The 12,257-nt window shown below is 46.9% G+C and overlaps 1 protein-coding gene across 8 annotated transcripts in view; it reads left to right on the top strand.

The window, feature by feature from the left end:
• LOC110490309 (signal peptide, CUB domain, EGF-like 1) overlaps positions 1–12,257 on the top strand; it is a 118,943-nt gene that overhangs the window by 27,843 nt on the left and 78,843 nt on the right. The window lies entirely within an intron of this gene.

Here is a 12,257-nt window from a genome sequence, read left to right on the forward strand (position 1 = left end):
CAACAGGCTATTGCTAATATCTCTTTAGAGAGAGACTGGGTGAAACATGGAGGCCCAGGGAAGGGTCATCTCCATTCTTCTCCCCCATCTTCCCTCCTCTCCTCTCTACCTCTCCGCCCTTTATCTTTCTTACTCCTCTCATCACCTCCAGGATGGGAGATTCATGTTTTGGTCCACTAGCCGCTGTGGCAGGTAGATACAAAAAAATCTATCAACCACTGAGATTTTTTACCTGCCCCAAAAACAATTCTCCAGAATGACACAAAACAATCACATAAAAAAACAGATGAGCTTTCTAATGTTTCAAAAACAAAAATATATTACTAGTAGGAAGTTATGGGGTATGTTACTTAGTTTCATAGCATTTGTGTGACCTGCGTCTTTTAATCAATGTATGTTAAATGAATCATTTAGATAAGAAATAATAATAAAAAACAGATAAACAGTTGTACAACAGAACCTGAAGAATCAACAAAGTGCCTGTCCTGCCACAAAATGCTCAGTGACCCAGTTTATTTATTTATCTGTTATTTTACCAGGTAAGTTGACTGAGAACACGTTCTCATTTACAGCAACGACCTGGGGAATAGTTACAGGGGAGAGGAGGGGGGGTGTATGAGCCAATCGTGACCGTGATGGTTTGAGGGCCAGGGCCAGATTGGGAATTTATCCAGGACACCAGGGTTAACACCCCTACTCCTACCCCTACCTCCGAGAGTCAGGACACCCGTTTAACATCCCATCTGGAAGACAGCACCCTACACAGGGCAGTGTCCCCAATCACTGCCCTGGGGCATTGGGATATTTTTTTTAAACCAGCAGTGGTATGCAGGGTGGTATGCTGCTGGCTTTGTAGTTCAGGACTCTGAATGCTGACATTTTTTTTACAAGGAGTACATGACGTGCTCCTAAGTATAAATGTAGGAGCACACAAATAAATCTAGGAGAACAATGACTAAAAGTTCATGAAAGAACATTTTTGGGAGTGATCCATGCTCAATTTAGGGTGGCAGGTAGCCTAGTGGTTAGAGTGTTGGGCCGGTAACAAAAGGTTGCTTGATCAAAACTCTGAGCTGACAAGGTAAAAATCTGTCGTTCTGCCCCTGAACAAGGCAGTTACCCCACTGTTCCTAGGCCGTCATTGTAAATAAGAATTTGTTCTTAACTAACTTGCCTAGTTAAATAAAAAAAATAAAAAAACAATCAGAAATAGTTCAGCTGGCCCTTTAATTAAGGGACAAGCCGCTACCATGGTAACTTGGGTATTGGCTTGTCTGTGATGAAAAAAATCTCAGACTGTGATGTCTTCCTAGCAGAACACAATTGCAGCAAACTCAAACTAACATTGAAAAACAACCTAGCATGTGAACAAAACAATGTAACTGGCCAAGAAACACAAGGACAAAGTCTTATTTTAGTAGCCGTTCTTGTCAATTCATCCAACTTCTAAATGTGGGTTTTGGATTTCATGTGACCACCCACCAACGTGGCTGGTGAAAGATACATTCTTACCTGCCAATGACAAAATCTATCTGCATTTGATAGGTGGCGAGTGTTAATTTCCAACCCTGGTCACCTCCCTTCTTCTACCCTCCCCTCCTCTCCTCTCCTCTCCTCCTCTCCCCATAATCCTTCTCCCCCTTTGTGTCAAGCACATCCTCATCGCGTCCAAATAAGAGTTTACACAAGCAAAACAAAGGCACTCTAGTTTAAACTTGCAGAGTGCCTCGCCAGTGTTTATGTTTAAATGTTGGCAAAGATCAATTAAATGTGGAGATGACAGTTCAACAGCCTTCTCTCTCTCTCTCTCTCTCTCTCTCTCTCACTCTCTCACACACACTCTCTCTCCCTCTGTCTCTGATCACTCTCTCTCTCTCACACACACACACACTCTCTCTCCCTCTGTCTCTGATCACTCTCTCTCTCTCCCTCTGTCTCGGATCTCTCTCTCCCCCTCTCTTCTCTGTATCTCTTTGTATTTCTCTAAAGTAAAAGCCTCTGTCATATTGATGTCATCTGTTTAGTTTTCTCTATAGGCAGTGGTGGAAAAAGTACCAAATTGTCATACTTGAGTAAAAGTAAAGATACCTTAATAGAAAATGACTAAAAATGACTAAAAGTGAAAGTCACAGAAAGTCTTAAAGTATTTGGTTTTAAATATACTTAAGTATCAAAAGTAAACGTACAAGTATACATACATACATTTCACATTCCTTCACAAACGGCACAATTTTCTTGTTTTTTTAATTTACAGATAGCCAACACTCAGACATAACTTACAATCAAAGCATTTTTTATCAGTGAGTCCGCCAGATCAGAAGCAGTAGGGATGACCAGGGATGTTCTCTTGATAAGTGTGTGAATTTGATCATGTTCCTGTCCTGCTAAGCATTCAGAATGTAACAAGTACTTTTGGGTGTCAGGGGAAAATGTATGGAGTAAAAAGTACATTGTTTTCTTTCGTAATGTAGTAAGGTAAAAGTAAATGTCAAAAATATAAATAGTGAAGTACACTACATATACCCCAAAAAAGTATTAAGTAATACTTGAAAGTATTTTTACTTAAGTACTTTACACCACTGTCTATATGGACAAAGGGAGATGAGAAAGCACTTTCAACTTCAATAGGGATCCTCAAAGAGATCAGCTCCAGATTGTAGTGCGGGCCTTGGCTCGAGAAGGTCGTGCATTTTGGCTCAGGACAGCGGTGAGGTTTGCCTGTAGGGCTTAGTGAGAAGTGGACTGGGAAGAGGAGAGTAGTGAGGTGTGTCATGGGGTATATTGTGTAGAGAAATGTATATTGGATGCTAGATGGTGGATTGTGTTGGCTTGTGGGAGGTGGATGCTGCAGAGGGCATCTGCTTGGTAGAGCTCTGAACAGATGCTGTTTCACCCTGCAGCCTCACTGTGACATGTCTCTCTACAGTCAGGCTTGAGAGAGCTGCTCAGCTAAACACAGTGTATTATTCTAAACCAGCTAGTTAGATCCTCCCTCACGTATGAATCTATCACTTTCGATGAGACAGTTTCCCTCTTAATTTGTCATTTTCCCGACAGTCCCACTGGTCCCTCTCTCCTAATCAGCTGGGACCAGGGGACGTGGGACTGTAGCTGGGCTGGAGGAGTTGAAGGGGTCTGGCTGAAACCATTGAGCTGTTGAAACACTGGCATCGCTGGTTTTGTTCCATGTTTTAGAGGGCCCTCTGCTCTCCTTACACTGTAAAGCCCTTTGAGATACAATGGCAGGTGAATACAGCAATAGAGGGTGGAGGGGAGGAAAGAGGGGAGAGGAGGGGAAAGAGGAGAGAGGAGGGGAAAGAGGAGAGAGGAGGGGAGAGGAGGGGAAAGAGGGGAGATGAGGGGAAAGAGGGGAGAGGAGGGGAAAGAGGGGAGAGGAGGGGAAAGAGGGGAGGGGAGGGGAAAGAGGGGAGAGGAGGCGAAAGAGGGGAGAGGAGGGGAAAGAGGAGAGAGGAGGGGAAGAGGGGAGAGGAGGGGAAAGAGAAGAGAGGAGGGGAAAGAGAAGAGAGGAGGGGAAAGAGGGGAGAGGAGGGGAAAGAGGAGAGAGGAGGGGAAAGAGGGGAGAGGAGAGGAAAGAGGGGAGAGGAGGGGAAAGAGGAGAACGGAGTGGAGGGGAAAGAGGAGAACGGAGGGGAGGGAAGATGAGAGAGGGGAGGGGATGGGACAGGAGGAGAGACCATCGAGGGAGAGATGGGGTAGGGAAGGAGGGAAGGGGAGACTAAGCTATATGTACCGTCCTGAAGAATAAAACACAATATTTAAAGGTTTATTAGGCACCTTAACAATATACTGTCATGCTAGCACCTCCCTGTGTTAGCATGACAGTAAACACTTTCCTCTCCCCCCTAATGGTTAACAAGGCCTGAAGGCCTCTGTCCTCTCCACTGGGACTTAACAAGCCAACCGCCTAAATGCTCAGACGAGAGAGAATGTTGCCAGGTAAAGCCAGCACTCAAATTAAAGCAGACTAACCCACATAGAGATATGTCCAGAACTCAGACAGGGCAGTTAAGAGGGAGAGAAAGAGAGCAGGAGAGACAGAGGGAGAGAGGACAAGAGAGACACAGAGAGAGATAAATGAATAGGAGACAATAAAGTACTCTACCTCAGGAAGAGGTAGAGGACTGGTGCCAGGGAGGGTGACATACAGGAAGCGGTAGAGGACTGGTGCTAGGGAGGGGGACATACAGGAAGAGGTAGAGGACTGGTGCCAGGGAGGGGGATATACAGGAAGAGGTAGAGGACTGGTGCCAGGGAGGGGGACATACAGGGAGAGGTAGAGGACTGGTGCCAGGGAGGGGGACATACAGGAAGAGGTAGAGGACTGGTGCCAGGGAGGGGGACATACAGGGAGAGGTAGAGGACTGGTGCCAGGGAGGGGGACATACAGGGAGAGGTAGAGGACTGGTGCCAGGGAGGGGGACATACAGGAAGAGTTAGAGGACTGGTGCCAGGGAGGGGGACATACAGGGAGAGGTAGAGGACTGGTGCCAGGGAGGGGGACATACAGGAAGAGGTAGAGGACTGGTGCCAGGGAGGGGGACATACAGGGAGAGGTAGAGGACTGGTGCCAGGGAGGGGGACATACAGGGAGAGGTAGAGGACTGGTGCCAGGGAGGGGGACATACAGGAAGAGGTAGAGGACTGGTGCCAGGGAGGGGGACATACAGGGAGAGGTAGAGGACTGGTGCCAGGGAGGGGGACATACAGAGAGAGGTAGAGGACTGGTGCCAGGGAGGGGGACATACAGGGAGAGGTAGAGGACTGGTGCCAGGGAGGGGGACATACAGGGAGAGGTAGAGGACTGGTGCCAGGGAGGGGGACATACAGGGAGAGGTAGAGGACTGGTGCCAGGGAGGGGGACATACAGGGAGAGGTAGAGGACTGGTGCCAGGGAGGGGGACATACAGGAAGAGGTAGAGGACTGGTGCCAGGGAGGGGGACATACAGGAAGAGGTAGAGGACTGGTGCCAGGGAGGGGGACATACAGGGAGAGGTAGAGGACTGGTGCCAGGGAGGGGGACATACAGGGAGAGGTAGAGGACTGGTGCCAGGGAGGGGGACATACAGGGAGAGGTAGAGGACTGGTGCCAGGGAGGGGGACATACAGGAAGCGGTAGAGGACTGGTGCCAGGGAGGGGGACATACAGGGAGAGGTAGAGGACTGGTGCCAGGGAGGGGGACATACAGGGAGAGGTAGAGGACTGGTGCCAGGGAGGGGGACATACAGGGAGAGGTAGAGGACTGGTGCCAGGGAGGGGGACATACAGGAAGAGGTAGAGGACTGGTGCCAGGGAGGGGGACATACAGGGAGAGGTAGAGGACTGGTGCCAGGGAGGGGGACATACAGGAAGAGGTAGAGGACTGGTGCCAGGGAGGGGGACATATAGGAAGAGTTAGAGGACTGGTGCCAGGGAGGGGGACATACAGGGAGAGGTAGAGGACTGGTGCCAGGGAGGGCATCAGACCGTAAGTTAGGTGCACCAGGTCCAGTGCTCCTCCATTGTGAGTTCTACAGTGGTCCAGTAGTGATAATCGTAAAGCCCTCTGACTAACTCAGTGGCATCGAAATATACACAACCTCTAACCTCTGTCTCCACAGACAGACAGACAGGCCGTGGTACACACAGACAGACAGACAGGCCGTGGTACACACAGACAGACAGACAGGCTGTGGTACACACAGACAGACAGACAGGCTGTGGTACACACAGACAGACAGACAGGCTGTGGTACACACAGACAGACGGACGGGCCGTGGTACACACAGACAGCAAGCTCTCTTGATCTCCTTGACAAACAGGCCCTGATCACCCCTCACGACTCATGATTTGGTGCAGGAGTTTTACATGACCCCCGTGACCTGACCAGGACAGGAGTTTTACATGGCCAGGTGACCTGACCAGGACAAAGGAAGGACCTTAGTTCTGATGACCGTGGGTTTGAAGACGCTGAGGAGGCCGTGTGTCATGTCCAAAGCCAGGCTGACTGACAGACAGACAGACAGACAGACAGACAGACAGTACTGTTTGTCCTCCTCCCTGGCACCTGGTGCTATGTATGTACTGTAGCTCCCTGAAAGGACACCGGGGATCAGGTCTTTCTTTGAGGCTCTTTCACCCTGATCTTGGTTGTTTATGAGTGGGTGAGACATTTAGACAGAGACAGACGGCCGGCCGGGTGGTTGCGCCACCTCAGATCCTCAGATCACAGAGAAGCAGACAGACCTGACTAGATGAGATTAGAGAGACAGAGTCTCCCGGCTCCACGCTGCCTCAGCGCTTAGCACTGTCTGCCCAACCAGAGCCTCCTACTCTCATTTCCTCCCTGTAGAGACCTGCACTCTAATCACAAGGGGAAATGCTTACGTTGCTCCTCTTTCATTTCACTTAGCGGTTTGTGATGGATGACGGATGGAGCCAATTACTGTCCTCCACTACCACCGAGTGCCGGGGTTAAATAAACACGGGCCAGTTGTTGCACTGGAGTAAGGGGAACAGTTTTGGTCCATGTCTGACATGGCACCCTATTTCCTGGTCAAAAGTAGTGCACTGTGTAGGTAATGGGGTGCCATTTGGGACACAGATTGGTGTTTAGACCACCTGTCAGATGTGTTTGTATGGAGGACGGTTAGGAAACCTTGATAGGTGGTGAGTGGGTGTTTTCATGTGACATCATCAGTGTGCGTCTGTCTGTGCCGCCTGGCTACCGGCTCTAAACACACAAACACATTTGAACAACCACCAGACCAAACACAACACACACTGCCTTGTGCTTAATCACGGACCAGTTAACACACACATGCAGGCACTCTCTCTCTCTCTCTCTCTCTCTCTCTCTCTCTCTCTCTCTCACTCTCTCTCACGCTCTCTCTCTCTTCCTCTCTCTCTCTCTCTCTCTTTCTTACTGTGTCTCTCTATCTCTTCTGTCTGTCTGTCTGTCTGTCTGTCTGTCTGTCTGTCTGTCTGTCTCTCTCTCTATCTATCTCTATCTATCTATTTTTTATTATTATTTTTTTTCAATTCAAGGGGCTTTATTGGCATGGGAAACATGTGTTAACATTGCCAAAGCAAGTGAGGTAGATAATATATAAAGTGAATAAATAAAGTGAAATAAACAATAAAAATTAACAGTAAACATTACACATACAGAAGTTTCAAAACAATAAAGACATTACAAATGTCATATTATATATACAGTGTTTTAACAATGTACAAATGGTAAAGGACACAAGATAAAATAAATAAGCATAAATATGGGTTGTATTACAATGGTGTGTGTTCTTCACTGGTTGCCCTTTTCTCGTGGCAACAGGTCACAAATCTTGCTGCTGTGATGGCACACTGTGGAATTTCACCCAGTAGATATGGGAGTTTTTCAAAATTGGATTTGTTTTCGAATTCTTTGTGGATCTGTGTAATCTGAGGGAAATATGTCTATATGTGTCTCTAATATGGTCATACATTGGGCAGGAGGTTAGGAAGTGCAGCACAGTTTCCACCTCATTTTGTGGGCAGTGAGCACATAGTCTTCTCTTGAGAGCCATGTCTGCCTACGGCGGCCTTTCTCAATAGCAAGGCTATGCTCACTGAGTCTGCACATAGTCAAAGCTTTCCTTAATTTTGGGTCAGTCACAGTGGTCAGGTATTCTGCCGCTGTGTACTCTCTGTGTAGGGCCAAATAGCATTCTAGTTTGCTCTGTTTTTTTGTTAATTCTTTCCAATGTGTCAAGTAATTATCTTTTTGTTTTCTCATGATTTGGTTGGGTCTAATTGTGCTGCTGTCCTGGGGCTCTGTAGGGTGTGTTTTTGTTTGTGAACAGAGCCCCAGGACCAGCTTGCTTTAGGGGACTCTTCTCCAGGTTCATCTCTCTGTAGGTGATGACTTTGTTGTGGAAGGTTTGGGAATCGCTTCCTTTTAGGTGGTTATAGAATTTAACGGCTCTTTTCTGGATTTTGATAATTAGTGGGTATCGGCCTAATTCTGCTCTGCATGCATTATTTGGTGTTCTACGTTGTACACGGAGGATATTTTTGCAGAATTCTGCGTGCAGAGTCTCAATTTGGTGTTTGTCCCATTTTGTGAAGTCTTGGTTGGTGAGCGGACCCCAGACCTCACAACCATAAGGGAAATTTATGTTCCTTTTGATGGCATAGAATGCCCTTCTTGCCTTGTCTCTCAGATCGTTCACAGCTTTATGGAAGTTACCTGTGGCGCTGATGTTTAGGCCAAGGTATGTATAGTTTTTTGTGTGCTCTTGGGCAACAGTGTCTAGATGGAATTTGTATTTGTGGTCCTGGTGACTGGACCTTTTTTGGAGCACCATTATTTTGGTCTTACTGAGATTTACTGTCAGGGCCCAGGTCTGACAGAATCTGTGCATAAGATCTAGGTGCTGCTGTAGGCCCTCCTTGGTTGGTGACAGAAGCACCAGATCATCAGCAAAAGGCCGGGTGCTGCAGACTTTTCTAGTGCCCGCGCCAATTAGTTGATATATATGTTGAAGAGGGTGGGGCTTAAGCTGCATCCCTGTCTAACCACACGACCCTGTGTGAAGAAATGTGTGTGTTTTTTGCCAATTTTAACCGCACACTTGTTGTTTGTGTACATGGATTTTATAATGTTGTATGTTTAACCCAAAACACCACTTTCCATCAGTTTGTATAGCAGACCCACATGCCAAATTGAGTCGAAGGCTTTTTTGAAATCAACAAAGCATGAGAAGACTTTGCCTTTGTTTTGGTTTGTTTGGTTGTCAATTAGGGTGTGCAGGGTGAATACATGGTCTGTTGTACGGTAATTTGGTAAAAAGCCAATTTGACATTTGCTCAGTACATTGTTTTCATTGAGGAAATGTACGAGTCTGCTGTTAATGATAATGCAGAGGATTTTCCCAAGGTTACTGTTGACGCATATTCCACGGTAGTTATTCGGGTCAAATTTGTCTCCACTTTTGTGGATTGGGGTGATCAGTCCTTGGTTCCAAATATTCGGGAAGATGCCAGAGCTAAGGATGATGTTAAAGAGTTTTAGTATAGCCAATTGGAATTTGTTGTCTGTATATTTGATATTTTCATTGAGGATACCATCAACACCACAGGCCTTTTTGGGTTGGAGGGTTTTTATTTTGTTCTGTAACTCATTCAATGTAATTGGAGAATCCAGTGGGTTCTGGTAGTCTTTAATAGTTTATTCTAAGATCTGTATTTGATCATGTATATGTTTTTGCTCTTTATTCTTTGTTATAGAGCCAAAAAGATTAGAGAAGTGGTTTACCCATACATCTCCATTTTGGATAGATAATTCTTCGTGTTGTTGTTTGTTTAGTGTTTTCCAATTTTCCCAGAAGTGGTTAGAGTCTATGGATTCTTCAATTACATTGAGCAGATTTCTGACATGCTGTTCCTTCTTTTTCCGTAGTGTATTTCTGTATTGTTTTAGTGATTCACCATAGTGAAGGCATAGACTCAGGTTTTCCGGGTCTCTATGTTTTTGGTTGGACAGGTTTCTCAATTTCTTTCGTGGGTTTTTGCATTCTTCATCAAACCATTTGTCATTATTGTTAATTTTCTTCGGTTTTCTATTTGAGATTTTTAGATTTGATAGGGAAGCTGAGAGGTCAAATATACTGTTAAGATTTTCTACTGCCAAGTTTACACCTTCACTATTACAGTGGAACGTTTTACCCAGGAAATTGTCTAAAAGGGATTGAATTTGTTGTTGCCTAATTGTTTTTTGGTAGGTTTCCAAACTGCATTCCTTTCATCTATAGCATTTCTTAATGTTACTCAGTTCCTTTGTCTTTGATGCCTCATGATTGAGTATTGCTCTGTTTAAGTAGACTGTGATTTTGCTGTGGTCTGATAGGGGTGTCAGTGGGCTGACTGTGAACGCTCTGAGAGACTCTGGGTTGAGGTCAGTGGTCTAAAGTAGTCTACAGTACTACTGCCAAGAGATGAGCTATAGGTGTACCTACCATAGGAGTCCCCTCGAAGCCTACCGTTGACTATGTACATACCCAGCGTGCGACAGAGCTGCAGGAGTTGTGACCCGTTTTTGTTGGTTATGTTGTCATAGTTGTGCCTAGGGGGGCATATGTGGGAGGGAATGCTGTCACCTCCAGGCAGGTGTTTGTCCCCCTGTGTGCTGAGGGTGTCAGGTTCTTGTCCGGTTCTGGCATTTAGGTCGCCACAGACTAGTACATGTCCCTGGGCCTGGAAATGATTGATTTCCCCCTCCAGGATGGAGAAGCTGTCTTCATTAAAATATGGGGATTCTAGTGGGGGGATATAGGTAGCACACAGGAGGACATTTTTCTCTGTTAGGATAATTTCCTTTTGAATTTCTAGCCAAATGTAGAATGTTCCTGTTTTGATTAATTTAATGGAGTGAGTTAGGTCTGCTCTATACCAAATTGGCATACCCCCTGAGTCCCTTCCCTGTTTCACACCTGGTAGTTTGGTGGATGGGACTACCAGCTCTCTGTAACCTAGAGGGCAACCAGTGGGTCCGTCTCCGCTATACCAGGTTTCTTGCAGGATGACAATGTCTGTATTACCGATTTCTTTGGTGAAGTCCGGGTTTCTGCTCTTTAGGCCAAAGGCAGATGACCTCAGGCCTTGGATATTCCAGGATGATATAGTGAAGGCTTTTTGTTCCATAGAGTGTCCAATGTTGTTGGTCGTGGTTTGGCCTCAGGCCAGTAAGTGTGAGCAGAGCCTGCTGAGCATCTGGTACAGCATTTGGCTTGTGCGAGTGTGAGAGTGGGGGTTGGGACTGTTTGCCCGCTCACTACCTGGGCGTATGTGTGGCTTCCATGTTGAGGCCCTCTTTGCGGGGGTGGGGTGCATGGGGTGGGCAGGAGTGGCATATGTCTGATCTGAGGGGGCCTAAATGGGCTGTTGGCATGGTTGACGTGGGGGGGTGTTGATTGGTTGGGGTGGGGGTGTGGATGTGTCTGGGTGTACTGTGGTCTGGGTGTAATTCCTCTTGGCGTGGGTCCTCTGTGTAGGTCCAGGGGGGGGTCCTGCAGGTCTGGGAGGGTGTCTCGCTGGTCTGGGTGGGGTGTCTATTGATCTGTTGCTCCTGTGTGAAGTGTTGGGGATACGTTTGAGAGCAATGTCTTTTAGAGTCCGGGCAAAGGTGGGCACTGCTGCCTTGTAGAGGTGGACCTGGTCATAGAGGCTGTTCAAGTCCAGGGTGGAGTGGTGGGCCAGGAAAACATTTGGTTTTGAGGCACAGTCATGGGAAATACTTGTGTTTACCCGCTGTATTGTGGCAGGGTGGAAGTCTTTTTGTGGTAGCAGATAACCACTTGTGCGTTGGGGAAGTTAGAGGAAGCCTTCTCAATCACTCCCTTCAGGGCTGTGGCAACCCTTTCCTGCTGTGCTCTCAGGTCGTTTGTGCCTGTGTGTATTATTATGTGGCTGGGGAGCCTAGTTGGTCCTCAGACAGAAGGTTGAGGGCGCGCTGGGTGTTTGGACACCAGAGTTTAGATACACTGTGTTTGTGAAACAGTTTATTTTCTTCTATATATTTCCCATTTGAGTCCATAAGTAGTACAATCTGTGTCTTGTGTTGTCTCTCTCTCTCTCTCTCTCTCTCTCTTAGTCTCTCTTAGTCTCTCTCTCTATCTCTCTCTCTCTCCCTCTCTCTCTCTCTCTCTCTCTCTCTCTCTCTTAGTCTCTCTTAGTCTCTCTCTCTATCTCTCTCTCTCTCCCTCTCTCTCTCTCTCTCTCTCTCTCTCTCTCTCTCTCTCTCTCTCTCTCTCTCTCTCTCTCTCTCTTAGTCTACAGTAGCAGCTCAACCCTGTTTGATCCCTGTTAATCTCATTGGAGGATGTTATAGGTTTCCACTTAACTAACACTCTCTCTAAATGACCCACTGGTGATTTACTGGGTTTTCAACAGCACACTCACGCTTTCTCTCTCTCTCTTTCTCTCTCTCTCTCACGCTCTCGTTCTCTCTCTCTCTCTCTCTCTCTCTCTCTCTCTCTCTCTCTCTCTCTCTCTCTCTCTCTCTCTATCTCTCTCTCTCTATCTCTCTTTCTCTCTCTCTCTCACACTCTCTCTCGTTCTCTCTCTCTCTCGCTCTCGCTCTCGTATTCAATACCTTTGACTCAGTCTTACTGTCCCAGGCAGTGGCTGGGCAGCCAGTAAAATGAGCCCTGCACAGCTCTGCTCTGTCCTGTCTGGGTAGTGTGAGTCCACAGTGATACATTCCTGCCTCTGGTGTCATCC

Source organism: Oncorhynchus mykiss, chromosome 15 (genome assembly GCF_057628025.1).
Source record: "Oncorhynchus mykiss isolate SJ-2025 chromosome 15, ASM5762802v1, whole genome shotgun sequence".
Taxonomy (NCBI): domain Eukaryota; kingdom Metazoa; phylum Chordata; class Actinopteri; order Salmoniformes; family Salmonidae; genus Oncorhynchus; species Oncorhynchus mykiss.